Source organism: Pteropus medius, unplaced genomic scaffold, assembly GCF_902729225.1.
Source record: "Pteropus medius unplaced genomic scaffold, Ma_sr-lr_union100, whole genome shotgun sequence".
Classification (NCBI taxonomy): Eukaryota; Metazoa; Chordata; class Mammalia; order Chiroptera; family Pteropodidae; genus Pteropus; species Pteropus medius.
In genome coordinates this window covers 1,605,622-1,616,555 of record NW_024356397.1, presented here as the reverse complement: position 1 = coordinate 1,616,555, position 10,934 = coordinate 1,605,622, and the positions used below count along the sequence as shown (strand labels likewise).

At 39.3% G+C, this 10,934-nt stretch overlaps 1 pseudogene; it reads right to left on the bottom strand.

Moving 5' to 3' along the window:
• Positions 1-3,170: 3,170 nt before the first annotated feature.
• On the bottom strand, positions 3,171-6,621 carry LOC120602155 (rho guanine nucleotide exchange factor 7-like; annotated as a pseudogene).
• Between the last annotated feature and the right edge of the window lie 4,313 nt (positions 6,622-10,934).

Sequence of the window (10,934 nt, the reverse complement as noted above, 5' to 3'; positions counted from 1 at the left end):
ATAATTATTCCTTCGAAAAATAATTTTGTCCTTTAGAGGTAGAGTTTCAAATACTCTAAGTATACCACTGGAGAAAGACATAATTTTATTTTTTTAGATATGATATTTATTTATTGGCTAATTAGAATTATTATGAACCAATCATTTATTTCTTGGTTAATTAGTATTGTTATTGAATGAATAACGTTTGCCCTATGATTACTGTGTCAGTTAGGGTTCTCCAGAGAAACAGAACCAGTAGGACATATATAGATATATATGAGGAGATTCATTATGAAAATTGGCTCATGTAATTATGAAGGCTAAGAAGTCCCATGACCTGCCATCTGTAAGCTGGAGAGTGAGTGTAATTACCAGTGTAATTCAGTCCAAGTCTAACGGCCTGAGAATCAGGGCCTAATGGTATAAGTCCTGGCCTGAACCCAAAAGCCCAAGAATCAGGAGTGCCAATGTCCGAGAGCAGGAGAAGGTGGACACCTCAGCTAATGAAGAGAGCGAATTTGCCTTTCTGTTATAGCAGGCCCTCAACAGAATGAATAATGCGCACCTGCACTGGTGAAAATGATCTTCTTTACTCAGTCTACTGATTCAAATGCTAATCTCTTCCAGAAACACCCTCATAGACACACCTAGAAATGATATTTTACCAGTTATCTGGGCATCTCTTAGGCCTGCCAAGTTGACATGTAAAATTAATCATCACAATTATAAAACTAAATAGTACAAAAGATATACAATGAAAAGTAAGTCTTCCTCCTAGACCCAGATGCCCAGATCCACACCTAACTCCAAATGCAACCATTATTTAAAGGTTTTTTTAATGTATAGGTAGATATAATTTTAATCCTATTTTACAAATGTGGAAACAGATTTAGAGAGATTGAGTAACTACCTGAGATCATGCAGCTGATGGAGCTAACAGAACTGAACTAGACCTTTCCTTGACACCACACTGCCATCCTGACATCATCCTGAGTTCATATGTATGTCTTGGGTGTGCCTCCTGAACCAAGGATCCTTGGAGAGAAAGGACTGCACATGGCACCTGCTCTGGGCAGTACCTAGCACTAGGCCACTGGGCACTACAGCAGGAAGCCTGGGATATGGCCCATGATTAAGCTGCTGTGTGGTGCTGGGCAAATCTCTTGATTTCCTCACCTATCCTTCTTACCCACTGGGCTAGGTTGGGGCCCAAAAAAGCAAGTAGAAAAATGTTTGGAAAGCAAAAGTGTCATACAGATTCAAGGAAAGGAGGGAGCAGATATTGATGATAGGGTTAACTTTGTACTTTAATTTGTGCACATGTCCATGTTCAGATGTAAATTTCCTAGAAAGGGTTGCTTGTTCACTGCCTCTCTTCTTTTGAAGAAGGTTGACTTCCATCCACTTCTCTACAAGTGCCCAGCCAAATGCAGATAATGAGCCTATCAAAGGGGCTGCATGGGCACCTAGATTTGTAGCCAAACCACATACCCAGGTAATGACACTTCCTTCAAGGAACAGCACAGGCGACCCAACCAGCTGGAGTGCAGGACAGCTGAGCTGAGAAATTCAACCACAGGAAACAGCCTATATCCCCAAAGAAGAAACACTTGCCCCCTGCCCCTGGCTGACATTCTACAACTGCACAGTTAGCTCTGTATCAGTTTACCCATCGCTGCATAACAAAACACTCCAAAACGTACAGGCTTAAAACAATAACCATTTATTTACTCACAACTCTGCAATTTTAACTGGGCTCAGGTGGGCAGTTTTTCTGTGGTCTCACCTGTGCTCATGTGGCTGCAGTCACCTGGATGAGGATGACCCAAGATGGCCTACGTGTCAGCTAGAGTGCCTCGGTTCTCCTCCATGTGGCTCTCCAGCAGAGTAGTCTAGGTTTCTTACCTGGGGAAGGCAGGTCCCAAGAGAGTGAAAGTGCAAGGTCTCTGGAAGTCAAGGTTCCATAAGTCACACATTGTCACTTCTGACATATTTGTTGGTCAAAGTAAGTCACAAGGCAATTCTAGATTCAAGGAGTAAGAAAATAGACTCCTCAATGAAGAAGATGCAAAATACTTTGGTCATAGTTTTCAATCTACCACAAACTTTATAATCTATCAATAAATAATTCTCATCAATCAACCAGCCTGCACTTATCGAACACCTAATATGTGCTAGATACTGTGTTAGATGCTGAAGAATAAAAGTACTCCAAGACCCAATATATGCAGAAAAATTTTGAAACAAGCTAAAGATTACTGGGTGCTTTTTGAGTGGAATTCTGGACTTTCTCTAGGATTCTTCACTGTTATTTGAATCTGTAGGGGTCTGCACTTTTGACTTTTTTTAATTTATAAGAATTGTTTATTTTAAAGACTCTCACTAGGACTTCAATCTTATTTTCAGATATGCCAAGAAAATAATCAATACATTCAATATACCTTTGTTTTTGACTAGACTTTGTAAGTTGGAAAAACTGACATTAATGAAAATAATTTTTGTCCATAGAAATGAAAATGAACTCTGTCCAGTGAGATAAAAATTGATTTCTGCCCCGCAGAAAAGACGATTCCAAATATTACATTTTCATACCTGTATATTAACCAGTTTTGTACCTATTAGCAAATTCATTTCAGCATTCCTGATTGCCTATAAGTCTGCTCTTTATTCTTTAAATTGGTTTTAACAAATGTCAGTTTTCCTCCTTAATTAGTTAGTTAAATAAAACCTTTGATGTATGTTCACTTCGTATTTATATGAGTCATTATTTTACCTTTTTGAAAATTATCCTAATACACAGTTGCCTCAGCTGTCAAATGAGAAAAATAACAGTACCTCTCCATAAGTTGGATGGCTGAAATTCAATATAATATATATATAAATAGACACATATATATATCTCCATAGTACCAAGCTCATAACAAATGCTTGATAAATATTATGTTTTATTGTTATTATTATTACTCAAAGGACTTAGAACTTAGTTGGGAAATCACAAAAAAACAGAGGCAAAGAGTTTAAGTATGTCATCACACCATGTGATAAATGTTTATTAATTCTGGTATTCAAAACACGTTAATGGAGTCTGGAGTAATCCAGGATGGCTTCCTGGAGGAGAGGTGATCCTTGAAGGATGAACAGGATTTTGGACAAGGAAAGAGAAGAGGGAAGAGACTGTCCCAGGCAAGGCAGGGTCAAGATAAGAAAGAATATAACTTGACCAGGCTCTGTGATGAGTTCATTCCTAGCTTCGTCCTCTATTGCATTTACCTATGATTTGTCTATTAAAGAGTACTTCATTTCTATTTATTTCTCCTATATGCAAAGACATACAATAAAAACATTAATTAGGTGAATTATTTTTTTATCAGTACCTGCCAAGAGCACACAATTACCTATAGGTTTGTAAACTCCTAAGGGCCAAGAGTCGGGCCTTTAGCTGTTTCTCAAACATAATTCAGCATTAAAGAGTCTGAACTGCTAAGTGAGAAGGGAAAGAGGGAGAACCTGAGTCAGCTACTGTCAAACAAGCCTGTCCTAATGAACAACCCCAGACTGCTCTCCTGCCTGGGTCCAGAGTTGGGTTCAGGTTTGACAAACCCAAATACAAATCTCTAGCCAAAGCCTTCCCTGGTCTCTCCTTTGACCAACAGTATTCAACCCAGGAAGTGGGAACTATGGCATCTTTGGTGGTGGAGATTGGGTTTGGGCCCCGCCCATATTCCTCAAGCAGAAATCCTCATCAAAAAGAATGTTTACAGGGTACAAGGCCTTGGAGGAGAGGAAAATCAAACCTGTATAAAATACCCCCTGTAGTTTATAATCTAACTAGGAAGATAAAATAAACCAAATGCACATATAGTAGGAGACCAGGCCAGAAGATGTCTTGGGATGATATGTTGGAATAGGTAGGGCAAAGGATTTGGCAAATATGAAAAGGTACAAATAGGGTGAAGAGAATAGTGAGTAACAGTGGGAAAGCCCAGTGTCTGCTCTGGGCAGGGCAAAACTTGGGGGCAACAGATAAGGTTGGAGAAGCAAGCTGAAGGCAGATTATTAAGTGCTGTCTAGACTAAGGAGTAAGATCTTGGAAAGAAATGACATATGTATCAATCAAGGTTCTCATGAGAAACAGAACCAATAGGATATATAGGGACAGGTATTAAAAAAATTATTACGGAAATTGGCTCATGCAACTACGGAGGCTGAGAAGTCCCAAGATCTGCCATCTGTAAACTAGAGAACCAGGAAAGCTGGCATTATAATTCAGTCCAAGTTCAAAGGCCCGAGAACCAAGAAGCACTGATGGTCAATGTCAGGAGAAGACAGGTGTCTCAACACAAGCAGAGACAGTGAATTTGCCCTCCTCTGCCTTGTCGTTCTATTCAAGTTCTCATCAGATTGAATGACGCCCACCAGCATTGGTGAAGGTGATTCTCAACTCAGTCCACCAATTCAAATGCTAATCTCTTCCAGAGATGCTCTCACAGAAACACCCAGAAATCATGTTTCACCAGCTATCTGGGCACCTCTTTCTAGTCAAGTTGACACACAAAGTTAACCATCACAGAGCTCTGTTTTAGGAAAATTCAGATGGGCACTGTGTGCTAGGTAACTGGGTGAAGACAAAGTGAAGTGGAATACTCCTGAAGTGACTAGAAGGGAAAGGAGAGTCATAACTAGAGCAGAGGCAGTGGGGCTGGTGCAGAATGAAAGAGTTGGAGAGGTGTTGGAATTTTCACCAAAAAAAAATCCTTATTTCTGGTTGATCTTCTAAAAACCAGAAGATTTGAATTCTTTTTATGATATCGAATAACTATATGAACTTCATAGTTATATTTCTCCAAAAATTCCATTTGCTATTTGAGTGAACATATATACACCCCATCTCTACTGTGGGTTAATACTAATACTGTGGGCTAAGTAATTTCAAAAGACTGCTCCTCGACTTTCTTATTTATACTAATTGATATAAAAATATAAAATCTCCAGATGGCTTAAGCTTGGAAATAGGCAGATATTTGGAATTACCGGTTTTCCTAATGACCTCATCACATGCAGTACTGAAGCTCTCTGACTTTCTAAGCAATATGCTACCACCAAAAGTTCACTAGCACCTCTGGGCTTGTGAACAACAGGACCCAGCTGCCAGGAAACGATAACGTAGTGCATCAGTTGTCTCTGTGCAAACAAGAACAAAACAGTGAATACATGAGTTTGGCGAAGGAGGTGTGGTGAGAGAAGAGAGAATTCACAGCCACCTGGAATTATAGTCACTGAGATATAGAACCCATTCTGTAACTATAGGCTGTCTGTATACTGTCAGAGAGTCTTCCCAGAGGTCTGAAGGCTGCAAACAAGAAAGACTACTGCGATGACCCAAGGAGTCTAGACTTGATTGGTCATATTGGCCAGGACATAATTATGCACCAGGTCAGTGCCTTTCCATGCTGAATTGAGTGTTTGCCGTGTTTTGGCACTTTGCAGGAAGCTTCGGTGACTCTTCAAAGCTTCTTCCAAAGCGGCTGTGCTTTTCCCTGGGGTAAACTCTTCATTAGAGAGCTTCCACTCAGGTTTGCGCTTAGGTAGCAGCTTTTTCGTGGTCTTGAGACTCTTACTAAGATCCTCCTTGTAGCAGAGAGCAGCCGAGGATCGGAGGGGAGGTGAGAGTCGTAGACAGCTCAGGCTTCACGGTGTGGGGGTCTTCGGAGGCTCCAGGAGCCCTCAGTTGATGGTGATGTGTGGAGTGCTGAGGTGGGAGAGGTGGAGCAACATGTGGTAGGTGGGTGTCAGGGGCACTGGCTTGCTGTCTGCATGCTTGCTGGATGGGGTGATCCAATGCGAGGGGAGGATATGAGACCACACAGAATGAGATTTAATGGCAGGGGGAGGAAGGTTGCTGACAGATATGGCTTTCGTTTGCTTCTATAGATGGTCAACCCATTCCTGAAGATCCTGCTGGTTGTTGCATGACACTAATATCCACTCAATCATGCTCCCTGATATTTCAAATGCATTTCTATGGTTTTCACTGTCCTCAAGCTTTGCGATTGTCATTCCTGTCCTTGGTAGCTTTGCCTGATAGAAAAAACCACTCGTCTTAGGCCTGGCACACAACATTGGCAAAATATTCAGGAAGAGTAGAAGATATCTTTCATTCTTTTCCTCACTTCCGGCACACTGAATCATGACCTAGGACATGTAAATGATGTTGCCCAGGATCTTAATGTCATCTCTCTCACAGCTCCAGATGGCTTCCATCAGAATCTGCAACTCCAACTCTTTCCTTTTCCATACGTCTTGACACTGGGCTGAAAAGTTTTTGAAGGCAATCATGGATTTCCGAATATCTGGTCTATCTGGATGATAATCCTCCGTGTGTCTCTCGAGCTCCTTGAGCAGCGTGGGGTACTTTTCCAGTTGCATGAATGGTACACTGAGGCTGGTAGTCAACGCAAGAATCCCCAGGCTGTTGGCACCTTTCATTTCCATGAATTCTCCCAACTCCTCACTGTACTCTGTGAGAACAGTCACTGTAGATTGGTGAGTAGTCACCTTTTTGTTTGCTTTGAAACTATAATAATTGGTGCATTGACTTAGATACTTTTGCCATGCCTTAGCAAATTTGGGTTGCCTATGTCATGTGCTATATATACCATGACATTGAGTTCAGTTGCTGCACTTGGATTTTCCTCTCACACCAAGTATCATTGGGTTGTCTTAATGAGACATTTTTATTTTCTATATACCAAAGTTTCGACACTTTCTCATCATTCCTTTTTGTACCAGTGAAAGCCATTCTGACGATGATTTTTGTTGATGCTAAGATCACTGCAGAATAACAACCTGGCTTTTATGTTTGTTTGGATTTGTTTTGAATGTCTGGTACCATTAGCTCTTGTGACCTGGTTGGAAGCATTAGGGTCATAGGCCTGAAAACAGTTCTTGTGTAGCATTGGTGATATGGTATCCAAAGGGCCATGTTTCTACTTCTGTGGAACTTTAGTCATACTAGAATAGTATTTTATGTTTATGCAATTATGTAATATCTACATGTACAGCTAGTATTATAATGAAAGGATGAAGAATATGAACTAGAAGGTAGGTTTAGGCCATTATCGAGCCCTTTGCAAAGGGCCGAAATGGTGTTCTCATTGAATTAACACTTGCCACAAGTATGTAAGCTACATTGTGTTTTGCACAAAATTGCCAAAACCCAGAAATGTGTATGTACTGGTATAAGACCAGTACAAAATTATATATTTTGCTTTTTTATCTGTGAATGAGAAAACCATTTTTAGTGGGTGACCGCCATTTGAAGACTCAGTTGGATGTATACTTGAATGTTGCATTGTATTGTACAATATGTATATTATTGTGGTTGCATATGGCAATAAAGTGTTTTATATTTTAAAAAGATATCTGTTATGTACAGTTCAAATAAAATTTGCATTTGCTAAAAAACAAAAATAATAAAATAAGTAAAAACTGGAAGATCGATCAGGCAATGCTGGGCCCACATTTCACTATATAGTAAGAGTCTGGGCTGAGTTGTGACTACTGCCTTTAGAGAAAGTGTACAGGTTAGGCTACGATACCAAAATAGAAGGGTATTAACACAATGAAGATTTGTTTCTTGTTTAAGCAAAGTCCAGGGTGAATCAGGTAACTCTCTTTTGCAGCTTTCTTCTTACCAATGACTCAAAGATCCAAGCTACTTACACCTTATGGCTCTACTATTTCAATTTGTGTTCTCCATGATCACACAGCAGGGAGCAAAAGCATGTTAAGCTTTTACATGCTTCCAACCTGACAGGACACATGTTACTTCCACTGACAGTCTATTTGCCAGAACTAGTCACATGCCCCGCAGCAGGGGGCTGAGAGATGGGAAGCCCATGGATACTGGGTGAGCAGTAAATGTGCTCTGCATGAGGTTTACCACAGGATCTACCAGGCTGCTTAAATCATTTACATTATCTGCCTAGCTCCTGCAGGCACTATGCACTTGTAGCCTTGGGTACAAAAGGAGAGGAGGGCTGGAGAAGAGAACTCTGTGGAATGCTGTCAGAGAGTAGCTATCACAACAGAATCCTACACTGGCCAGTTGTCTTCCTGCCTTTCCTCTCCTCCCTAAAGTAGCTGCTATAAGTGACAGAACCTGGGAGGTGCCCTAGCCATATCCCACACACCACTGAAGGGATACCTGCTTCTTCTCCAGAGGTGAAGATTCAAAATGTTCTTGTGTTACAATCATTTACATAGCTCAAATTCTTCATAGTCAAGAAAACTTGTATAATCTCTCTACTTTACTTCCCCCTGCATTGTGTTTCCTCTGTTTACCCTTGCTCTGCGGAGCTAACTGAAAACAGAGCTGCAATGACAACCTGGAGTACTAGGCTCTGTACAGTATGGATTCTTGTGAAAATGTTACTCAGGAAAACTCAATGTATGTGTTGTCCCGCAAAAGTGCTTGTTTTATACATCTTATTTTTACCCTGTTTTTTTTTTTAATTATTTTTATCTGTTCCTCCTTTTCTGTCTTCTTTTAGATTATTTAAATAATTTTTAGAATTCCACATAAATGTATATTTCTTTGCATTGTTTTTTAATACTTGTTCTAAGGCTTAGAATATACAGCCTTAACTTTTCACAGCCTACTTAGAGTTAATATTGTATTTCTTCAAATAGAAAAACCATCATTCTTTATGCTGTAGTTGTAATATATGCAATACATCTAAATACATTATAAATCCCATAAGACAATATAATAATATTTGTTTTTAACTGTCAGCTGTATTTTAAAGAAATTAGGTGAGGGGGGGGAGTCTTTTGTATTTATCCAGCAATTTACTATTTCTGGTGCTCTCCGTTCTTTCCTGAAGATCTGAATTTCTCTCTGGTATCATTTCTCCTCAGCTGAAAGAACTTTCCTTAGCTTTCATCACAAAGTAAGTCTACTGACAATGAACTCTTAGCTTTCTCGAATCTAAAAATGTTTATTTCACCTTCATTTTTAAAACAGCTTTGAGATACAATTCACATACCAAATAAATCGCCATTTAAAGTGTACAACTCAGTGATTTTACTAAGTTCATAGAGTTGTGCAACCATTGTCATAATTTTAGAACATCTTTATCACCCCACATAGAAACACCATAACCTTTAGCAGTCATCCCTCTTTCCTTCCAACCTTCAAGCCTTTGGCAGCTATTAAATATACACTCTGTCTCTACAGATTTGCCCATTCTGATCATCTCATATAAATGGAATTATGCAGTATGTGGTCTTTTTTGACTGGCTTCTCACTTAGCATAATATTTTCAAAGTTCACTCATGTTGTAGTATGTATCAATACTTTTCTTTTTTATTGCCATATGATATTTTCTCTGGATAGAGAATTCTAGGATGCCTATGCCTTATGGTAATTTTTTTCTTCTGGCACTTTAAAATTTTTGTTCCTCTGTTTTCTTGCCTCCATAGTTTATGGTAAGCCCATGGCCATTCAAAGCATTGTTCCCCTGTATGTGATGTCACTTTTTTACTGAAGGCTTTCAAGATTTTCTTGTTGTCATTGGTTTTCAGCATTTGACAAGCCAATACAATTTTCTTCATATTTATACTGTTTAGGGTTTGCTGAGTTTCTTGATTCTTAACCAAATGTGGGTAGTTTGGGGGTATTATTTCTTCAAATATTATTCTACCTCATCTCTCTAGCTCTCCTCTCAAGACTTCAGTAATATCTTATATCTTTTGATATTGTCCACAGGTCCCCGAGGCTCTGTTCACATTTTTCTCTCTCTTCTTCAGAGTTGATAATTTCTATTGATTGACCTTCTTATCATCATCTCTAGTCTGCTCTTAATAATCCCATCTCATGAAATTTATTTCAGATACTTTAATTTTAAAATTTCCATTTGGTTCTTTTTATATTTTTTATTTCTCTGCTAAGAATCCTATTTTTTAATTTATTACTAATATATTTTACTTCATCTCAATGAGCACAGTTACAATAGTTGCATTAAAATCCTTGTCTGATCATTTCAACACCTGGGTCATCTCAGGGTTGGCCTCTGTTGTGTTGTTCCTCAAGAATGGGTCATATTTTCCATGTTCTTCGTGTGTTGAATAATTTTGATTGTATCCTGTATGTTATAAATGTTATGTTTTGGAGACTCTAGATTCTGTTATATCCCTCTGTGGTACGCAGAATAACGGCCCCCTCAAAAGATGTCCACATCCAAATCCCTGGAATCTATGAATATGTCATGTTACGTGGCAAAGGAGAATTAAAGTTACACATGGAATTAAGGTTGCTAACCAGATGACCCTAAAATTAGAAGATTATCCTGGATTATTCAAGTGGGCCTAATGTATCATGGGGGTCCTTAAAAGTGAAAGAGGGAGGCAGAAGAAAAATGAGTCAGAGTGAACAATGTAAGAAGGATTCAACCCAATCTTTCTGGCTTTGAAAATGGAGGAAGGTGACCATGAGTCAAGAAATGGGTGCAGTATATAGAAGTTGGAAAAGGCAAGAAAACAGATTAGAGCTTCCAGAAGGAATGCAGTCCTGCCTACACCTTGACCTTAGCTCAGTGAAACCCATTTCAGACTTCTGACCTCCAGAACTGTAAGTGAATAAATTTTAATGTTATTTTAAGCCAGTAGGTTTGTGGTAGTTTGTTACAGCAGGAACAGGAAACTAACACATCCTCCAAAGGTGTTTGGTTTTTTATTTTATCGAGCAATTAAATTGGTTAGACCCAAACTGCGAACTCTCTCACTTGAGATAGACGACAGGTCAGATCTGATTTTTTTTCCTTTACAGAGCACACACATACACACACACACACACACACACACACACACACACACACACACATTTTCTTTCTGAGATCAGACACTTTCCTGGGCAATGTCTTCCTAATGGCAGAATTTGGCCATTTTCTAGG